Below are 23,380 nucleotides of genomic sequence, written 5' to 3'. Positions count from 1 at the left end.
ATAACATTTTCTATTTTTTAAGAGCAATTTTAGTTTTATAATAAAATTGAGAGGAAGGTACAGAGATTGCTCAAATATTCCCTGACCCCACACGTGTATAGCTTCTCCCATTACCAACATCACTCTCCAGAATTATACATTTTTACCAAGGATGAACCTACATTGACACATCATAATCACACAAAGTCCATAATTTACATCAGAGCTCACTTTTGGTGTACATTCTATGGGTTTGGACAAATGTATAATGACATGTATCTACCGTTATGGTATAATACAGAATATTTTCGCTGCCCTAAAAATCCTGTGTTCGGCCTATTTATCCCCCTCTCCCTCACCCCTGGCAACCATTGATCTTTTTATTATCTCTGTAGTTTTGCCTATTCCAGAATTTCATATAATTGGAGGCACAGTATGTAGTCCTTTCAGATTGACTTATTTTACTTAGCAATATGCAGGTAATTTTCTTCATGTCTTTTCATAGCTTAATAGCTTTCACCACTGAATAACATTTTATTTGCAGAATGGCCTATAGTTTACGAATCCATTCACTTACTGAAGGACATCTTGGTTGCTTCCAAGTTTTGGCAATTATGAATAAAGCTGCTACAAACATCTGTGTGCAGGTTTTTGTGTGGATGTAAGTTTTCAACTCCTTTTGGTAAATATCAAAGAGCAAGATTGCTGGATGGTATGGTAATAGTATGTTTAGTTTTGTAAGAAACTGCCAAGCTGTCTTCCAAGGTGGTGGTACAAGTGTTACTATTTTATATTCCTATCAGCAATGAATGAGGGTTCCTATTGGTCCACATCCTCACCAACATTTGGTGTTGTCAGTGTTCTAGATTTTGGTCATTCTAACAGGTGGGTAGTGGTACCTCATTGTTGTTTAAATTTCCCTGATGACACATGATGAATAGCATCTTCTCATGTTTATTTGCTATGTGTTGCTTCTTTATTTCAGAAATTATAGATGTCTTTAAAAAAAAACAAGTTTTGATGTGTTTGCCTGCTTCCTATTTGCCAGGGACTCCACCATAAAAAAGAGGAGACAAACAGCAGATCTAGATGATAGTTGTCATCTGAGCACGGGAGTGAATGGCAAATTGGGGATTAATTATTAAGTACACAAAAGAAAAATCTGGGCATCTGAGAGTAATTTCTGTTTTAGACAAAAACATGAAAATTTTTATTTACAAAAATATTTAAATCATAAAAAATGCTTGACCTTTTGCATTGGATTCAAGGACTAGTGGTCAGTCTTTCTCTAAATCAGCACAGTGACCTCAGGAACCAGTGAGGATAGGAACCTCCCAATCGCTGCCAGCCTCCACCCACCTCTATGACCTAGAACACTGCTTTGAAGATAAAATAAGTGAACTTTATTGAACTCCGACTTGCTAAAACTTCTACTTGTTCCTCTAAAAGCCATTAAACGTATCCAAGGGTGGGAAGAAGCAGATGAAGATATCTAATGACACAGCCTTTTTTCTTTCAGCCTGGTAATGGGAAAGAAAAGAAACAGAACCAAGAACCATGCCTCCAGCTCATCAGCTGTCTAACCTGGCAGTCTTTGGACCAAAAACAAATAAATCAAAACCCAGGAAGTTCCTGGCTCCCAACACAATGAGGTAGAGAATGGTAGCTGGCTGGAAGGGCAAGAGGGTGACAAAAGCAGGGACTCTCCTGGCAACTTGGTTAGAATGCTATAAATCAGCATCTTAGAGCACTGCAGGAAAGGTGAGGAATAAAAGAGAATAAAAGGACCCAGATGAAGCCAGGAGCTTGCCCCAGGACCAGCAGCTTGGGATGGGTACAGGAGCACTCTGGGTGCCAGAGTAACCAGCTATGAACAGTCTGGGAAGAGGGACTGAGCTGCTAAGGACAGTAAAGCCCCAGGAGATAGCAGGTAAGGCCCCAGAGAGAAGGTCATCATGCACTAGGAGCCCTCAGTTTTCAATCAGCAACTAAGTTCTTTTGGAATGCTCCAAGTCTGCCCTTCCATTATGTAGAATGGAAGGTACCACCTACCCATATCCACACCCTCCCCAAACCTCCAGGCTCTCACTCTGGATGTGTGGAGGATATATTTACTATTAAAATAAAAGCACTGTTATTAAATGTGTACTGAGCACTCTTGTCTTCTGTTTCTCTTCAGTCCTGCTCTCAGTATTTGTTCAAGCCTTGAGGAAAGGGGTCTCAGTGAGAAAAGTGGGGTGAGGTACAGGTTGGGAGACCTCAACCAGAGCCTGGTCAATAACAGCCAGATCCACAGTGAGATGCTCAAGAGGAAAGCACACCCAGGGCTCCAGCCCAGATCAGCAGTGCCTCCCCACCCGCGCGTTCTTGGTAGAACCAAGCCTGGGAGCAGCTGGATTTGTCTGATAAACAAAGCACCCAACCTCACAGCCCCCTGCATGGTCTATTATTCTGCTGTGGATTTTTTGCCTTCTTGTGTCTTTGATATGCAATCACAAGATTAGAAGTAGTGTTTATATCTTCTTTTTATTGATGAAGAAACTCACACAGAAAGAAAACAAACCTTATAAAGTTAAAGCAGGAGAAGCACTGAATTTGGCATTGGCTCCTAAAAATGGCCGAATGAAATCACTTTAGGCAAAACTTAGCTTTGTTTAAGAAACCACCTTCTCCAAAGAATACCTGTTATAGAGAATGTCAATGTGATTAAGTCAACATCACTGTTAGGTGCAGGGCTTTGGACTATGCAGAGAGGCCCAGTGAGCAAATCCAGAGACAGCCTTTGCCTCCAGATTTGAAGGGAGATGCCTCCTAATTGTTGGAAACTTGGGAACCGCATTTTTCTCCTCTCCTGTACGGGAATATTATACTTCTGAGTAAAGACTTTGCCCTCCTTTGAGACAAGGCATGAGTTGCTTGGGAAAGGAGAGCCGCTTTTACACTAGAAGAGAAACAATGGGTCCCCAGTGAGTTTGGGTTAACCGCGAAGTGAATAATGCCAGTTGATCTGTGGGCAGATCAATTCCCATAAAAAGTCACCAAACAGAAATTCTGGAGCCAACTGACATCCACCCTCAATCCTGCTCCTCAGGAGCATCATTGTTCAAGGTGCTGTTATGTCAAAGCGCTGCTGTGCTGTTTATGCTCTATTTCCTCATTCAGTGGTTTTACTGCAGGTACACGAACCTAAGGACCCACCTGGAGACACAAGGGAAGCTGCCCTTCTGATCTAGTCATTTCGATGGCCTCTCTGAGCAGTGCAGATTGATGCAGGCAAAGCTGTCGGGATCAGTTGCAGTGATTGGCTCATCTGTTGCCTGGTTTATTCACTCACTCTGTCTAGACTCCAATTTCTGGAGTCTTTAGTGACTCATTTTTCAACAAAAAGCAAATAATTTCACTTTGCTTTGCCTTAAGCACTATATAACCTATTATTTAATGTGCACTGAGTAATACTATGTGTACCCCAGCAAAAAGCAGCCTGCAGATATCCCAGAATATTGTATCATTTTGACTTTGATCATAATTACACATTAGCCCTCGTACTGAAATCTTGGTCTTATGAAAATTTTCATCCTAGAATCCTACTCAAAGGCACAGCACTGACCCACCCGAATACCTTCAATAATGCCTTTTACATCTCATATTTGGTTTACAATATCTTAAAATGCCATGACTTGACTTTAGGTTTGTTTTGAGGTAAATACTATCATTCTGCTAAAAACCTAACACATTGTCTTAAAAGACTAGAATCGTCCAATCACAATGCATTATTGTGCAGGGGACCTTAAATGGTCAGAATGCAGACTCAGTAGCAAAATGCTGGGGATTATTCCGAAAGCAGCCAACTATGAGTGTACAAACACATCATCATGGGACCTGGTTATGTCATGCTTTCAAGCAAACACGTGTAGGTACAGGGTCAAACACCTTGTTTCAGACTCCATATCTCTAGGGTTCTTGGGAGAAGCACTTAACCCCCTTTTTTTTTTTTGCCTATAGATTATCAGAGAACTAGAGGCAGAGGCAGAAAACCATCTGGTGGAGTCATTTTGTCAAGCAAAGTGCAGTGGCGGGGTTACGTATCCCCACAACATTAACCGTGCTCTAATGAGAACAGCCCCTTACCTTCACTGAGGAACATCGTTCTCCAGACTAATAAAGTGTAATGTTAAAAGGATTTCCCAAAATAACACTTTCCTTCAAGACTATTATTTCTGCTAATTCTATACGATTATTTGGAACATGTCTGCCTTGTCCTGGAGTTTACCTTTTCACATACATGTTTCTTGTTACCTAACCAGAATTTTCTTAATTTTTTTTCTCATAAACCAGTCTTTTCAATATACTGTTTTAAGTTTCTCATTTCTTTCACTTATTACCCTTCTTGTACTCATTATTTCAATGCATGTTTGTTGAAAGTCTATTATAAGCCAGATATCTTTTTATTCATATATATATATATATATATATATATATATATTTACGTTTATTTACTTATTTTGAGAAAGAGAGAGTGCGCACACATGAGAGGGGGAGGGGCAGAGAGATGGCAAGAGAAAATCCCAAGCAGGCTCTGCACAGTCAGCGCAGAGCCCCACATGGGGCTCAAACTCACAAACTGTGAGATCATGACCTGAGCCAAACCAAGAGTCAGATGCTTAAACCAACTGAGCCACCCAGGCATCCTCACTTATATAAATATAATATATATATATTATATCTTTTGGGCCAAAACATAGCAGCGAATTGGACAAAGTCCGTGTTCTCATGGAGTTTATAGACAAGTGAGTAATGATAGCTAAAATCATCAAATGCTAAAGCCTTTATACCCACCTCCTCCTTGAATTCTCTTCTCAGTCTTATAGGGAAGACATTATTATTCTTATTTTACAGGTGAGAAAAGTGAAGCTCTGAACAGTATGCTCAGGGCCCCCCCCCCCCAAAAAAAATGGAATCCTGAACCACTTCTGCATCCAGCCCACGGTTGCTGATTATTAATATCCAACCAGAGAACCCTCCACTACCTTTCCTCTGTCACCCAAATTCCTGCATGCACATGGGCCTTCTCCTTCCTCTGCTATCACAGTCACACGTCCCAGTTGCTTTTCTTTATTATCTCCGAGTCTCCTCAGCGGTACCCATTCATACCAAACAACTACTGTATCTATATTCCTGCTTACTTTCACCACGTGATTACCAAATAGGAAAACATCTGTAACATTACGGGTTTCCTTCCTCTCTTAATTATGGGCTTAGCAATCAGAGGAACTTTAATATTTAATAGCTAAGCAAAACACTTAATGATTACAAAGTGATGCTCCACTTTTGATGTAAAATCAAAGTTAAAGTGAACTCTAAGCAAACCGGCTCTGTGTGCCTGACACACAGGCAGGCCAGCGGCTGGAAGAAAAGAATGCGTTTAAACTCATTACCGATGACTTGTATAACCAACTCATGCCCCAGCCTTGGTCCCTGCTTTGCTTTTCGCTCATGAATTTTACAGGCAATTTAAATCACGAAGAAAAGCAAGGCCTTTCATTGTCAATACGCTTCACACACTCATGATGCAGATATGTTGATAAACAGGCTGCTAATTATATTAACATTCTGCAATGTATGATTCAGGGTTGTTCGCTATAAAAACCAACCTCCTTTTCCTAGAATATTTACTTTCTTTACCGATAGCGCTTTGCCTCGGGTAAGTTTTGGAGGACCGCCAATATTATTCTCCTATGATAGGTGACAGACTTCAGGAATTATCAGAGTATATCACTAAGTGATCTTTTTTACATTAAAATGAAATACCAGGACTGCCTAACAGATGACAACTTGAAACTAAGGAGGAACAATTTCTATTCATAATAAATTATCAGAAAGATCCCTGCCTATGAATATTTATAAAGGGTCACTAAGAGTAGCTTGACTTTGCCAAACCTCGTTTAAAATGAGTCACGTAAGGGTTGACGGGGTTCAGTCTTTGCTGGTGCCATAACCAGGATGGGAAGGAGATTCCAGGATTTCTGGATAGGCTCTGGAGGGTTACTCAGGGCAACAGAAGATGGTAGAGCAAAAACAAAACAAAACAAAACAACAAAACTAAAAAACACACTTCTCAAAAGACAGTGTCAGATAACAATGTTGACAACCCCAAGTTTCATGCAAAGGAAGGTAAGAGATCAGAAGCTATAAGGTTGGAGACTGCCAAGGCAGCTTCGGATGAAGAGTTGGAACCAAAGCTATGAATAATGCAGGGCTTTGGAGGCACATTTTACACATTGCTGGGATAATTGTGCAAAGCCCCACAGCTTTACCTTGGCATTATAATGGGATTTATTTCCTTCTCATTGGGTGCCAGAAGACTTGGTTGGTTCTCTAACTAACCAGGTGGCCTTAGGCTAATAAACTAAGCTTTCTAAGTATGTCTTCTACCATTAGGTGTTAGCACTGTTAAAGAATAAAGTATGATGTGACTTAATGTTTCATCCATGGAGGTTCCCACTTGTAGCTTTTATTATTCACTTAGAATTTATTATTGCTGGTGTCATTGTCACTAATACTTATTTTCTGGGGTGAGCTAGTTTATATGATTTCTTTTTTTTAAATTTTTTTAATGTTTATTTATTTTCGAAAGAGACAGAGACAGAGTGCAAGTGGGGTAAGGGTGGAGAGAGAGAGGGAGACACAGACTCTGAAGCATGCCTCAAGCTCTAAGCTGTCAGCACAGAGCCAGATGCAGGGCTCAAACTCAGGAACCGCGAGATCATGACCTGAGCCCAAGTTGGACATTTACCCGACTGAGCCACCTAGGCACCCCTATGTAATTTTTCTAAATTATTCTCTTCCCTCCTTTTCGGAAGATTGTATTTCTTTTGACATTAGGCTTGGTCATGTGAATTCTTTTAGCCAATGAAATGTAATAGTGTTTTGTGCCCCTTTTGGGTGGAAACTTACAAAATCATCACAGAACGTTTTCATGACTCTTTTTCTATTGCCACAAGGCCAAACTTTCTCAGACAGGCTGACTTTCAGCCCAGACCCCACAAGGAAGACACATAGAGCAGAGATATGGCTGACCTGCACCTGGCATGCAAAGTGAGTTAAAACTAAATGTGTGTTGTAAGTCACAAAGAGTTATTTGTAACTCTGGCACACCAAGCAGAACTGACTAACTCATGGAGTTTCCAGCATTGGAGTAAGTGGGAAAGTGGCCAACTTTTCAGCTATGATCCCATCCACCTCTAAAGATTCTACTCCAAGCTTCCCATGATACCAGTGGTGGTTCCAAATGTTGAGGATGCCATTGTGGTAAAAGAATAGAGTTTCTTCACAAGCTGTTTTTATTTCTCAGTCACTTCCCATTACCTGCAGTGCACCCCATGCTGAAACTCCCATCCATCCTTTGTATAGAACATCTAACCTAGATGCCTCCGAGTGTAGCAATGAATTCATACTAAAAATTATTAAAACAAATTGTTGAGAAAGCAGAAAGAATCCTAAGAAACATCTGTGGTAAACATATAGGAGCAGAATATATGGCAATTTTCTCCAGTGAGAACCCTGCAAATCCTTGTCAGGCTCCCACTGTTCTAGGAGTTGTAGAAAATCCAAACTTTATTAAGACATACACCCTCTCCTCCATGAGGCAACGGGTGAAGGAAGATGAGATACTGCACAAGTAACCACAATTGAAAGGAATGTGATAAATCCCACAAAGAGATGCAAACTTCTACAACAAGCTGTGAGATCACAGAGAAGCAAGAGAGGGCAACTGGCTGAGGTCAGAGGAAACTCATCGAAGTAGCTGGTCTTTGACTTGCACTTCTGCAGGCTACATAGTGTTGAAAGGGGCAGATATTGAGGTGAGGAAGCACTCTGGGAGGTGGGGGGGAGGACAACAACAGCACAAAAACATAAAAGCAGGAAATTAAAGTTATTTTCAGGAAATTGTGAACAATTCAGTTTGATGGGAGCAAAGGGTCTGTGAGAAAGTAGTGGGAAGCAAGGCTATAGTTCAGCTGTTTGGCACTGAGTCAGAGAGGGCTGAAGGACAAGGAAGGGGTGAAGACAGGGGAAGACATTCCATGTATTTGAAGAGGGAGTGACTGTATTCATTCCAATCTCTACATAAGCAGAAGAAAGTCAAAAGCTTTGACTAAAGAGGAAAGATTGGAATGCAAAAATTAAGACTTTCTATTCAAGATGGCAGGCGGCCCTTGCATATGTACTTCACCCCCTCCCCCAAAGAAGCACAAAAGCAACAGATCCATAATAACATTGAGAATGAGTGAGTATACCGCCCAGCCAGAGATTTTGACAAATTTTCAGAGGATGGAAATTTACCGAGATCATCCTTGTAGATAAAAAAGAATGCAGGAAGTCCCTAATTAGCATCAGAAGTGGTAAACACTCTTTGTGGTAAGCTCAGGAGAAGCTTGAAGTTGGACTTAGTGAGGAGAATGAGAAAGCAAAAATCTGGTGGCAATTGAAGGTCTATCTATGAGTCCCCTGCCAGGAGGTCTGCCCCACCACTACTTCTCAAACCCCAACCACGGTGGTATTTCACAGCTAAAACTGCGAAACTCTTCTCTAAAAAAGTTATAATCCACCAAGGGAGGACTGGGAAAACTGGCCTGTGGGTTGTTAAGGCTGTCTTCATTAGAGTGCAATGGAATATAATTGGATGAAGCCATATTTTCTCTCCTAATAGGTGTCTGGAGAGACTGTCTAAAGTTGATGGATGACAAGAATTGAGTACATTATAGAGAGGTATAGAGGTAACCAAAACAAAATCCAAAATTTATAACATAATTAACAAAAAGGAGTAAGTGGGAGAAGTGGAGAGAAACTGAAGTAGGCTGAATGTGTCATCTTTCACAATGGGATGTTACTGAGTACTTTTAATTTGTTTAAACCCCCCCCCCCCAAAAAAAAAAAGTATTGCTGTAATCCCGTGATTTAGAGGTACAGAGGTAGCCACTGGGAGAATCAAAATGGTCAAGGTAAAAAAATTGTGCCTTTGGAGGAATGAAGCTTGGGTCAGGTAGAAGACTTTCAGGATTGGGAGAGAAGTTTTTATTTTATTTTACATCCTTCTATTCTTTTGGAATATTTTTTAACCATGGATAAATATTTTCTGTTAAAATTTTAAAATGGAAAAGGAGATCATTTGAATTTTACTTAATGCCCTAGATGACAAGCATTACCAATAATTTTTTTTGTTCCTAAGAATTCGTTTTTAAAAATTTTTTTATGTTTACCTATTTTTGAGAGTGTGAGCAGGGGAGGAGAAGAGAGAGAGAGGACAGAATCGAGCAGGATCCAGGCTCTGAGCTGTCAGCATAGAGCCCATTGTGAGGCTTGAACTCATGAGCCACAAGATCATGACCTGAGCCAAAGTTGGACGCTTACCTGACTGAACCACCCAGGCACCCCTGACCCTAAGAATTCTTGGTTAAACCGCAAGTATCACCAATCTACTATGAATTTCTCTTCCTTCTCGTGTTTATGAGCTGGGATTAGCATTTTTTTGTGTGTTGTTGCTTCCCTGTCTTACATGATTTTCTTCTCTTAGAAATAAAAAAGTGTCGTGCTGCTGTGTGAGTTCTACACTTGGACTTACACCTGTCAATTTATTAGCAGTGTCTAGTTTTACAGTCTCTAGGAACAACAAGCCCCCAAACAGTATTGCATGAGCTCTAGGTGTTACTGGACCAATCTTAAGGAATCTAAAGAAAAAGAGAAACGATGGATATTCAGTGTTAAATGTGTAGTTGGGTGTAAAAATTACTATAGAATAAACATAAAAATAACAAAATAGTTTAATTTAGACATACTTAATTACTTCAATTTTCCCTGGCCTGCCTGACTATACACTGAAATTTGCATGAGAGGGGCTATGAGGAAAGATTTAAATGAAGTTATTTTCCTAATAAGATTTCAAGTAGGCAGATGTTTGCCCCAAGGAGCTGTTCAGACAACAGAACTTACAGTAGAACATCATGAGAGCCAGAAAAAAAGTGCATTACAGCTCTCAAATGTTTGCATCATTTTTAAGACAGATCATGGCCCATTTGAATTTCCAATGTATAATTTTTGAACTGGTGAAATTAACCTTTGTCCAATGACACGTTTTCCACTGAAAAGACCTGGAAAACTCTAAATGTTTACCCTGAAAATTCTCCTGAGAATATTGTAGCTTTAAAAAATGTTAATTTATACAGATATGAACTACTCAATTAGGCTCATGCTCAGAACAGACTTCTCTGACAAGAGCCGCCTACCATCTGTTAAGTCAACTATTTCCATTTCCAGTGATCCCTAGTTCATCATTTTAGCTGCTGGGATTGAAATTCTCAGTCAGTCATAAATATCATCTGTTCTATCCCTCCATCCTCCTCCTGTGTTCACTTAGGTCATTATTTTTTTTTCCCTTCTTTTTTAATCAAGAAATTTGAAGGCAACACCACAGAAAGAATGTATAAACAATTTCATTTTCTTGGCCGATGGCTTTGAAACAGCCATTAGCTCAGTCTGATAGTCCAAGAGGCTGCTTGTTTTCCTAATCTCTAGAAAGAAACAGGTGGCAGGTGGAATAGAAAATCTCAAGTCCAGGGAGGATTGTAGGAGGACCTCATTTTCCATACCCATCTCCAGATCAAGTGTCACTTCAGACCAGCACACAGTTACCTCCTCAAATCTAGAAGCTCTGACAAAGTCAGAGATCCCACAACAATTTAGCAGTTATTTACTGCAGCGGTCAACAATTTTATTAGCATTGTTTAGTTTAGAATTTTTAAATCCAGCAAGCCTCCAAAAAACCCTTGAAGAGATGGTCACCCTAGCCATCTCTCTCTCATGGTCCTTCAAAGCCCTTTTGTTCTCTTCTCTTTAGTAGGAAAGCCTAGAAGTGGAGGTGAAGTCCTTTCCATAGACTCCATCCTCTGTGCTCAGTGTCGCAGAACTCTGTGTAAGGAAGGGCTAAAGTACTCATTTAGTCTATTCCCCTAACTTGAAGTAGTTGAGGTAAAGATTCTCCTTGAGAAAGACTTCTCTTAAGAAGCCTTTCCTGAACTGCACAAAATTTGATCAGATGCCTTTCTTTCACACCCCAAGGACCCAGAACCTGCCTTTGTCATAGCCCCTACATCACAATCACAATATCTGCTTCCTTGTCTGACTTTCCAACCAAACTTTAAGTTCTTTGAAGTTGGAAGTTCCAGAGTCTTCTTTGTACCCATGTTGTATGCTCAACACATGTGGCTCTCAATACATATGTTCATCTGTAATAATGGAAGTCAACGGGCTGCCATCTTTATAGGTATATGTGGACCCACACCACTGGCCCAGAGCACACAGACCCTGATGCCTGTTATTAAATAGACACAAGGATCCTTCTCTTCTCTTACTGACCCTTGGCTTCTGTAAGTTGCCCTTTGCCCAATAAAACCAATTTCTTAATCTATGCTACGTGCTGCTATTAGAATTCATCCAGCCCTTGGTGCAGGACAAATGGTGGCTCAGATGTGACTCGACTCCTACACGAAGTTACATATTCGATGTCTCTAACACTGCAAGTTCTTACTAGAAAGTACTTTCTTAGGCCAACTCGGCCTCTTATTAATTGTTTAATACCTCTTGCCTGATAGATATAAGATCCAAAAAAGTGCATATACTTATTATATTTCTAGGAGGCCAATTATCATAGCAATTAAGCACAAGAGCTTGGATTAGACAGGCCTATGCTTGGGTCTTTGCTCCACCATTTTCTAGTCATGTGAACCTGTCAGAACCAATTGTCCCTTCTATAAAATGGGTGTAGTAAAAGTGTCCACTTCATTGGTTGACTATAACTCAGCTAGGCCACAGTAATCAACACAGCACCTGGCATGTGATATCCCTTCATTAATTTTGATACTGTATCATAATTAGTGTATCTGGTCAGTGTCTATCTTGACCCTTGGGTGTTTGCCCCTCTTGAGGTCACTGACCTAAGAGTTGCCTCTCAAAGTGTTTGTTTGCTATTGATTATGCCAATTCTCTGCTGTAATGTTATCCTTTAGTTCATCATCCATTCTTTTTTTTAAGCATAGCTTGCATCTTATCATTTCCTCAATGAACACCCCTAACCTTTAATTTTCTTAACATTTTTCTTGTCTCTGTCTGCTTTCTAAGAGAAGTGCTGCACGTTACCCAGCTCTATGCCAATGAGCAACAAATCAAATATGTTTTGTCAGTATAACCATCTCCACTGTAAAACCAACACTACATTCAATGACAGGTCTGTCTCTTTTTTTCTGTTAAAATGTGTATTCCTTTTTTAAATTATGAAAGTATGAATATATTAGACAGGAGATAAGTGCTGACAAAGATGTGGAGAGAAAAGAATCCTTATGCACTCTTAGTGGGAATGTAAATTGGTGCAACTACCATGGGAAAAAGTTTGGAGGTTTCTCAAAAAGATTAAAAATAGAACAATCATATGATCCAGCATTTCCTGTTCAGGGCATATATCCAAAGGAAGTGAAAACAGGATCTCAAAGAGCTATCTGTAACCCCATGTTTATTGCAGCACTATTCACAATAACCAAGATGTGGAAACAACCAGCCACAAGAAAGAAGGAAATCCTGCCATTTGCAACAACATGGATGGAACTTGAAGCCATTATCCTAACTGAAGTAAGTTAGAGAAAGACAAATACTGTATGGTCTCATATGTGGAATCTAATAAATACTGAATTCATAGAAACAGAATAGAATAGTGGTTACCAGAGGCTGAGGAAGGGGGGAAATTAGGAAGTAGTGGTAAAAGGGTACAAACTTCCAGTTATAAGATTAACAAGTTCTGGGAATCTAATATATAGCATGGTAAGTATAGCTAATAATACTGTATTATGTACTTAAAAGTTTTTATGAGAGTAGATCTTAAAAATGTTCTCAACACACACACACACACACACACACACACACACACACACACACACAGTGGTAATTATGGAATGGAATGGAGGTGTTAGCTAATGCTGTGGTGGTAATCATTTTGCAATACATAAGTGGCTTAACTTAAATGTTTTACACCTTAAGCTTATACATGTTATATGTCAATTATATCTCAATAAAGCTATGGAAGAAATGTGAAAGTATGAATGTATTTTTTGAAACTAGTTAAATTATTCAATAATGTATAAATAAAAATTTGCTATTTATTTCCCCATCCCTTACCACCCCCACTCCTGACCTGAAGTACCCAGTGATAATAATGTATGTCTTTCTATATCTTTGTATTGTTCATACACACACACACACACACACACACACACACACACACACATCTATGTAAATATATACACAGATGGGCAGATGTGGTGTTACTTTTGTTTTCTCTCTTACTTCTCTCTTGATTTTATCAGCATTGGATTATACTAAACACATTATTTTACAGTTTTTTTGCATAAATATACCATAGATATTGTTTTTAATAGCTTAACAGAAATAAATAGAATAGATGTACTATATTTATTTGAACTTCTCATTATTGACAGACATTAAGATTGTCACCAATTTCTATTCCACTAAAAATAATGTAGTAAATAGCTTTATACATACATCTTTTATGTACCGAAACTCTCAATCCTTATTGCTCTTATTTTGATTCCTTCCCAGAAATGGGGCTATAGTCAGAGGGTACGTATAATGGAGGAGGATTTGCTAGGAAGCCAATGAAGCTTCAGCTTCAGAGCCCTGGTTGTACAGGCCCCTTAAATGGTCTAGACTTAGTCTTGTACTTGTAACTTTCCATTACTTTTCTTAAAGAATAGTGAACGAAAAGCAAAAATGAATGAAGGTAATGAAATGTTAAGTTTTGGGTTCCATGAATTCCAGACCTTCCTTAAGGATGTACACATTTCATTTTAACAAATACTGACAGATCATTTTCCCCAAATGTAGCAACAATTCATGCATCTACCAGCAAGCAAGGGGAGAGCCCAATGGTTCATGTTTCTGACAGCACTGGATGCCATTGGATTTCAACCTTCTTGCCAGTCTGATGGGTAAATATATGGTATCTTATTCCTTTACTGTATATTTTCTTTACTTATGCAAATTTAAGCATTTGCCATATATTTATTGACCACTTACATTTCTTCTGTGAATTTTATAGCCATTTTTCCAATGGAATTTAATCTTTTTCTCATTCAGGGCACTTTTGCAGGGATAGAGCAGTAAACAAAATCCCTGACTTCATGAAATGCTCTGCCTAGTGGAAAGAGATAGCCTAAAATCAAATAAACAAAAGTAGGAGGAATGTGTCAAAGTACCAAAGAGAAAACAAACAATGAAAAGGAAAAGCCCAGGTGAGAGAGGCTGCTCTTTTTTGTAAGTTGTTCAGGGAACTGATAACAGCACACCTGAGCAAAGATCTTCAGGTGGAGCCAAGGGAATATCTAGAGAAGAGCATCCCAAAGGGAAGCATCAGCAAGAGTGGAAGGTTCTAAAATGACAGCAGATGTGGTATATCCATGGAACAGCAAAAAGCCAATGTGGGTGGGGCCGAGTGGACAAGGACAGGGGTGGGTGGGCGGTGGGGGGGAAGGCAGGGGGGAGGGGGGGCACTGGAAGCAGGTAAGGAAGGCAGGAAGTAGCTGTCCATCAGATTACCCTGGACCTCCTCAGTCATAGTAATTGTGCTGGCTGTTACTCAGCAAAATGAGCCGGTCAGAGTTTCATCAAAAGACTGACATAGTTTAATTTATAAAGATCTCTCTGCTGCTGAATAGTAAATATTCTGGATATACTGTTATCTATCACATCTATATCTAATGCAAATATTTCCCCCAGTCTATTTTTTGTCCTTTGAATTAATGCTGGTTTCTACTGAGTATTAAAAATAAAAATGTTGTACAGCTAAATTTTTTTTGTTTCTTCTTGAATTTCTTATAAAACACCCTCTAAAATGAAAACTGTAGGCAATTCTGAATTTTCTTTAACATTTTTGAAAATTTTGCATCATTTAAGTTATAAATACAAGTGTTAGAGATTCAGAATCTAAACTAATACCACAAAACATTGTCCCTTTTCTCTATGTCAGATGGTTGGGAATCACACTTAAGCACATATTTAACTCTTCAATTTGCTGAACTGTTTAGAGCTCCAGGGATACACAACTATTTTATTTTTCAGGAAAGGAAGATGGAAAATAAAAATCTCTGACCTAACACTGTTTACCCTCTTTCTCACAAAGATCAAATGACAAGAGTTCATCACAGTGAAATCTCGCTGTATAGAGTAAAGACTCTTTTCTTGTTTCAGGACTGTGCATGAATATAGAAAGATAAATATATCAATACTCATGCTCTTTAAGAGATTAAACTATGTGTACTATAATCAATGAGTTAAAGGTAGCACTAATATTTAGAGAAAAGAGAAGGAAAAAGCTTGTTTATCACATAAAAACAACCATAGTAAAAAGTTTCTTTGGGTGCCTGAGTGGCTCAGTCGGTTAAGTGTCTGACTTCAGCTCAGGTCATGATCTCACAGTTTGTGGGTTCGAGTCTATATCAGGTTCTGTGCTGACAGCTCAAAGCCCGGAGCCTGCATTGAATTCTGTGTCTCCCTCTCTCTGCCCTTCTGCTCATGTTCATGCTCTGTCTCTCTCTCAAAAATAAATAAACATTAAAAAATGTTTTTTAAGTTTCTTAACACTGGAGTCTGTAGTTATTTACTCTTTCAATTATGTACATAAGTTTGATGTGTTGAAGTATTAAAATTAATGCTTCAATATGGATCTGAAATTTTCAATATAAATAAATACTGAATATATAGAACCATATTCCTAACAATTGGATTTATCATTCTGATTTATTTACTCAAAAAATGTATGACTACCAGAAGTTTAGACAGTTTCTATTATCCTATTATCTTAGATTTCACTGACCTATTTTCTGACCTTTAACATATACACAGTTTGCTAAAATTTTGGTTGCAGGACTTAGTAAATTTTAGTCTGACCCAATTCTTCAGTATTCATGTAGGCAGAGTCCAAATCATAATAGATATAGCATGAGATGTAAGTCTGGTCAATGTCCTTAATAATAGAGGGGAACAATGGCCTGGATAATGCAATAAAGCATGTAATTCCTGGCTCTCTCAATTGTCTCGGGTTGAATGGAGATGACAGCTGTCAGAGTGAAATAGGTGAGTGGGTAGGATGTGTGCCAGCCCTGCGGTCACTGCCCTGGACCAAATATCATCCTTCTGAATAGCCCTGGACACATCCAAATTTAAATTTTTATGCCATTGTTCTCTTCTATATCATTTTCTTTTCAATCCCATCTTCCACACATCCTGCAGAGGACAGAGATGCCCCTGCTCCTCACCATAATCTCCAGCTGCCTGCTCAAGGAACATCAGAACCACACTGCCACTCAAGGGTGTCTTATTAGGGGAATGGCAGAGTCAGCCATGGCCTTTGCCAGCATAAAGAGAGTGAGTGTAAAATTATGAGGAAAGGAGATCACATTTCCTTCCAATCACAGCTTACGGGACAAGCTATGAAAGGCACTTACCACCAGAAATGTCATAAACATTCACAAGAGCGTTCTCTCCCTCTCGTAGAGCTCAAGGCTGCTCTTGAGCCAACTGCCATTAGTGCTTACTTGGAAACCACATAAGTATGTCTTTCCAGAGTTAAGCCCTGGGGCCACCTATATTTGCTTTCTTTCACCTAGTCATGGCTATAGGACTTGGTCTGCTTTACTCTTCACTTTGTGACCACACACATACACACACACACAACAAGCAGTGCAAAGGGCTGACATTCCCACAGCTTCCTTCCTCCTTATGGCCCCAAAGTCAAGCACACAGGCTCTTTCTGTTTTCAGACTTTTAGTCCTAATCACTTCAGAAAAACAATCATTGTGCCACAAAACCTTACAGAATGTTTATCTTCTTGGTCTCCAGGCTGTTGATCCTGCTTCCATTCTATTATAAAAGCAGAAAGGCCCGGTCAAACATTTGAGCTTTCTCAGTGCCCCCTCTATGTGCTCTCAGGTAAAGCTATTTCTTCTTTCAGGATCCAGGATCTTCCCTTATTTCCTTTAAGCTAAAATAAACACCTCTGACCCACATATGAAACATACTTTTGGATATCTCCTCAGATTTTTCCTGAGCTCTAACTGGGCAAGGAGAAAAGGCCACCAGCAGAAATCATAGTGTAATTTTAGAAGTGTTCTTTGACATATGCCTCTTTGATACACACTTTAGACAGTTGCATAGTTTGGAGAAATGAGAAAAATAAACTTGGAAAATTCAGGAAGGATCTGGCAATAAATACAGTCTGAGCGCATTCCTTGTTCTTAATTGGACTCAAGAAACTACCCTGATGGAGTAGAGGAAACCCAAATGGAAACGCCACCTGCTTTGTGGGACCTGTGGTATTGGGCGACGAGAGTGAGGTTGGGCGGGAGATCAGGCTGTCAAGCACACTAGCGATCTTCAAGTGGGAAGCGGCCTGAGGGTCCTCCTCCTAAGGAAAGTCCCCTGTGCACCCAAAGGAGGTGCCACCTCTGAAGGAGGTTGAGTATCAACAAGGCTGACAGGCTCGGGGGTGGTGTAAGCCACAACCATATCAGGAAAGGCTGGTTTGGAATAGGAGCCCTCCATACCACCAGCCATCTGCTCAGACCAAGCAGGCATGCCTCTCACCAATTCTGAAGGCAAACCACAGCAGAGCCTGGAATCCAGGGGGATTGGTGTCTGTCTCTGGCATATCCTTGCTAAATTCTACCCCCTCTTTCCCTTTGACAATCCTTACTCTAAAGGAAATATGAGAATCTTTTTTGTTTTTTGAGAGAGAGAGAGAGAGGGCACAAGTGAGGGGCAGAGGGAGAAAGAGAAAGCGAGAGAGAGAGAGACAGAAGGGGGGCTCACCCAAAGTGGGGCTTGTATTTTACCTGAAGTAGGGCTCGAGATTACCTGATGTGGGACTTGAACTCACAAACCGTGAGGTCATGACCTGAGCCGAAGTCAGATGCTTCACGACTGAGCCACCCAAGCACCAGGAATACGAGAATCTTATTTTAAAAGTTTCGTAGGTCATGCAACAATAAAAGTGAAAAATCGCTAACATTTATTGAGTACTTATGGGTCAGGTGTTCTTCTAAATATTTTACTAATGTTACCAACGTCACATCATTCTCCAAAAATCCTGAGAGGTGAGTGCTGTTATTATTCCTTTTTACAGACAGAATGCTTGGCTCAAGCTGCAGAATTTCCCTTTCTTCCCCAATCAGCTGTATTCTTTCATTCAGATAGCAAACGTATATTAAGCATCTACAGGGCATAAGGCCATGTTCTAAGCAGTGGAGCAACAGAGATGAAAGACAGTCCCCACCTTCAAGTTGCTAACAGCCTAATGGGGGCTTACTGATAAGAAGAAATTTAAAAATTTTGAATTCAGTATGACAGATGAAAGTGTACACAGACTGCTATGATAGATAAGAGGAGGCTCACCCGTGCAAGATGAGGGTAGGGCCTACTCCTGGGGGATGTGCGAGGTGGGTCAGGGAAGATTTCCCAGAGAAGGTGATAAAAGCTGAGTTGACTCTTACAGGACAAAGAAGTGCCAAGCATTAGACACGCTGGAAAAATGAGCTGGGGATCGTATCTTGAAAGATAGATATATCATGCTAATAAACTGGGTTTTTATCCCAAAATTAATGGGAGACCACAAAGTGATTTTTTATTTTAAAATACACACAACATCACATTTACCATTTTAATCACTTTCAGGTTCAATGACAGAGTTCAGTTCAGTGGCATTAAGTACATTTCCATTGTTGTACAACCATCACAACCATCCGTCTCCAGATCCTTTTACATCTCCCAAACTGAAACTTTCTAGTCATTAAACAGTCATCCCCCTCCCCCACTCCCATCCTCTGGCAACCGCCATTTGACTTCCTGTTTCTATGAGTTTACCTATCTAGGTACCTCATAGAAGTGCAATCACACAATATTAGTCCTTTCGGGACTGGCTTATTTCACTTAGCATAATGTCTTCAAGGTTCAACATATGTCATAGCATGTGCCAGAACTTCATTCCTTTTTAAGTTTGAATAATATTCCGTTGTATTTGTATACCATATTTTGTTTATTCATTCATCCACCAAAAGACAGGCTGTTTCCGTCTTTCGACTATTGTGAATGAATGCTGCCATGAACACGGGACTCTCAACATCTTTGAGCTCCTGCTTGCAGTCCTTTGGGGCGTACACCCAGAAGTGGAATTGCTGGATCAAATGGGAACTACTTGTTTAATTTTTTTGACGACCCTCGCTATTGTTTTCCACGGTGGCTGAGGCACTTTACATTCCCACCACCAATGCACCAGGGTTTCAATTTCTCCACATCCTCACCAATACTTGGTATTTTCTGTTTTGTTTTGTTTTTTTTTTTTAATATATATAATAGCCATCCTAATGAATGTGAAGTGCTCTCTCATTGTCGTTTTGATTTGCATTTCCCTAATTATTGTAACAGTAAGCATCTTTCCATGTAATTACTATACAATTTCTTTGGAGACATTTCACTCGTCTTTCACCCATTCAAAATGCTTTCAAATCAGAGGAGATACGATCTGATCTGTGTTTCAGAAAGAGACCTCTGGGGGCGCCTGGGTGGCTCAGTCGGTCAAGCGGCCAACTTCAGCTCAGGTCATGATCTCACGTCCGTGAGTTCGAGTCCCGCGTCGGGCTCTGTGCTGACAGCTCAGAGCCTGGGGCCTGTTTCAGATTCTGTGTCTCCCTCTCTCTGACCCTCCCCCATTCATGTTCTGTCTCTCTCTGTCTCAAAAATAAATAAACGTTAAAAAAAAAAATTAAAAAAAAAAGAAAGAAAGAAAGAGACCTCTGGTGCAGAAGGAATCACAGCTCAGAGGGCGAGAGGCTGGAGGTCATTCGGGAATGACATGACTAGGCCAGAACCACACTGGTGTTTGGCAATATGGTAAGTCGGCGGGAGAGAAGAAGGAGAGAAGCTCCTTGCTGGAGATAGGCTTAAGGCAGTGGTCCTGGGACCGATCTCTGCTCAGGCTTTACTCCATTCTATGGAGCACCTCGCCAGAGCCTCTCCAGTCTTCCCTTTCTGAATTCTCTAAGGTTTCCTCCCTCTTCCTAACAGATTCCCCATCCATTTCCCTCCCTCTTTCTCCTTACCTGGTCATGAAGCGGTGTCCCCACCAGCCCACAGTTCTGCAGCTTCGAGGCACGTTTCCCTGTATCACTACCACGTATCCCTTCAAATCTTTTACTGCTTCTTTTCTTGCTCTGGGGAAATCAACCGCTGATGTACTTCTGCCTGGAGAAGTGGACGAGGCAGAAGAAAACCAACAGCTCTGAGGCCACAGCAGGAGAAACCCTGGAAATAAGCATTTTTGGTTTTTTTTTTTTTGACTTCCTAAATCTCAATCCCCTCTTCTTGAATGAATCAATATCATTTGTCACCCTGTATTGAAATTGTTGGCTCGCTTACCTATTTCTTCTCAGGAAATTTTAAGTTGAAACATGGTTATAATAATATTTATATTATCTTATACTTACAAATTACAAAGAATGGTATCAAATCCAATCTTGGCTGATCAGAACCAAAACATATGCTAAAACCATGAGAAAGAAAAGATTTTGTACTTCTTCCTAACATATGCCTTTTAACTTGCCAGAAAGGAATTTTAGCAGATATTATAATAAATATAATCAAGATTCAAAGCTGGATAATAAATGGTGAGGAAAATGTAATGGGAAGTGCTCAGGTTTTGTGGTAATTCACACTGAAGAGCAATGTTATAACCCCATTAATGTATCTAAATATGGGGAACAGCACTAAATATTGCACTAAAATGACTCTGTGTCACTTTTTAAACACTTTTAGATGATTAATTATTAGGTGGGGGTCAAGAAAATAATAAAAGAGATATATTTTATTACAAAATTATACATTACCCATGATATGGGTTCTCATAGTGAAATTAGCAAGTCTTTGTCAGCAATTAGGATTTCATCAGAAGAAGCAAAGCAGAACTGAGACTTTTTGGCTTTTCATAAAAGTTTTAACTGAGTAAACTTTTTCACTCCCCTTTTCCTCCCCCCTACCTGGCTCCTCCTCCTTCTTTAGATTGAGATTTCTGCACTATATAGTAATAAAATCCACTGCCAAGTTGACTCAGTCAATAAAAGCAGGTTTTGAAAGCAGAGATTTTGTAGACTTGTATTCAGAAGTTGTTTCCTTATCTCTCATCTCTGGGAAATGATCTAACATCAAAATATGAGGAAACAATCTTTTGAGTAAGAACTGACAAGGTGTTGCGCTGCTCTTCTGGAAGAAAAATCAACACTACCCTCAGAAAACAGAATGTGTTCTTTCTAGTAAATAAAGTTGCAAGCAGGTAGATGACAGTTTATGGGAAGAAAGAGTTGTTTCAAACCCTCCAGCAGGATTTTACACCGAACAAATGCCTTAAATAAAAATCACATCTGTGAGCTACAATGCCGCATAATGAACAGGACACAAATTTTCTTTGTGCAGTTAAATCAATAACAATGGGCAATGCTGAAGTTGCATGTTTTAGCTTTTGGTGCCAAACTCACTGCCTGACCCTCCATTTTAGAGAAAGCCAAATTGGTTGCTACTTTTAGATAAGAAACATCTATTCAAGGGTTAGTTTGGAATTAGGGCAGTCGATGGTCCCAAGGACTCTATTTGTGAGGGACCAGTAAGGACCAAAATAGCTAATGGTGCGACATTACTTACTGTAATCACGGATTTTGAAAAACAAGAGGCTAAAATCATTAAGAAAAAAATAAAAGCAACTCACATGCAACAACTAAGAAAAGGGGGAAAGGGCACCTAGGTGGCTCAGTCAGTTAAGCGTCCAATTCTTGACTTCGATTCAGGTCATAATCTTCATGGGTTTGTGGGATTGAGCTCCGAGTCTGGCTCCTCCATGACAGCATGGAGGCTGCTTGGGATTCTTTGTCTCTGCCCCTCCCTGAACACGCACACTCTTTTTCTCTCTCAAAATAAATAAATAAACTTAAAAAAAAAAATAGGGAAGGGACAGCAATATCGATTCACTACAGAAATGTAAAGATCAATAGCACATGAAAAAATAATATTCAACCTCCCAAAAGTAAAATAGAGAAATTCTAATATAACAGTATGAGAGCCTATTAAATTAGTAAATATGATAAGAAATAATGATGCCCTAGTTTGGCAAAATTCTTGGGAATATAAATTAGTATAAACTTTCTGAAAACCAATTTGATATATATATCAAGAGTCCTTAAAAATACATCCACTTAAGGTCCATAATGTCCCTGCAAGGAAACCAACCCAAAGAATAGAAAATTGGACAAATATTTACTTACCAATAACATAAACAGCATGGTTTTTAAAAAATGAAAATAACCTAAATGTCCAAAAATAATGGAAAAGTTAAATTAGTTACTTTGTGTATATTATGGAATATCATTCCACCATTAAAAATTGTGTTAATGAAATGGGGAAATGCTCATGACACAATGTTAGATGAGAACAAATATAAAAGTATTAATATATCATAACTCTAATTTTGTGATATATATCTCTGTATATTAAAAATATATATCCATATACATAAAAATAACTTGAATTGATAAAAATTAAAATTTTTATGTCTATGCAGGGATAAAAAATGGAAAAATACATGAAAATTGTAACCAAAGTTGCCTCTGTTTATGTAGCAATAAGAGAAAGAAAAGAAAATATATTAAAATTGAATCAAAGGTGATTATAATTTTTTTGCACCTTTCTGTGTTTTCCAATTTTCCCGTGGGGAGCAATGTATGTATTAGGATTTATTTGTCACAGCTCAGCCCAACTAACTTAAGAAATAAAGAAAATTTATTGGCTTTCATAATGCAGTGGTTCTGGGATAAGCATTGCCTCAAGGGTGGCTAAATACAGGGGCTCAAAGTAGTTTATCAGGATTCTATTTCTCTTCTAAATTATACTTCCTGTGTTGACTCCTTCTGAGAAAGGCTGTCCCTTGAGGTCCCGGTTCTAGGGGCTGAATATTTTAGGTTCAAGTTCACATGCACAGCCAAACTCCTAAGATCCATTCTGATCAGTCTGCCTTAAGTCATGTGCTCACAATAAACTAATTGCATGTGGGAGAATGCTAAGCACTGATTGATGCTGGTCACGTGCTCTGGCCTAGTCTCTCTGGGAGCCCTACTCATACCAAGTGGAAAGAAAATTAGGAAGACACAGATTCCCAGAGAAAAATCCAAGCTGCTGTCGGGAAGGGGAGGCAAACAACAAATACTGAATACAAAGCTGTATTCCTTCTACAAGGGGAAAAATGTGA

At 39.5% G+C, this 23,380-nt stretch overlaps 1 long non-coding RNA gene across 1 annotated transcript in view; it reads right to left on the bottom strand.

The window, feature by feature from the left end:
* Positions 1–20,385, bottom strand: part of LOC132680305 (uncharacterized) — a 34,082-nt gene extending 13,697 nt beyond the window's left edge. Inside the window, exon 1 of the long non-coding RNA XR_009610625.2 lies at positions 20,193–20,385. This is a non-coding gene — a long non-coding RNA (uncharacterized LOC132680305). The remainder of the gene's footprint in view (positions 1–20,192) is intronic.
* Positions 20,386–23,380: the final 2,995 nt, after the last annotated feature.

The sequence above is a fragment of the Panthera onca genome, chromosome A1 (genome assembly GCF_046562875.1).
Source record: "Panthera onca isolate mPanOnc1 chromosome A1, mPanOnc1 haplotype 2, whole genome shotgun sequence".
Classification (NCBI taxonomy): Eukaryota; Metazoa; Chordata; class Mammalia; order Carnivora; family Felidae; genus Panthera; species Panthera onca.
Note: the sequence above shows the minus strand (reverse complement) of the source record. Positions and strands in the feature narration are given on the sequence as shown.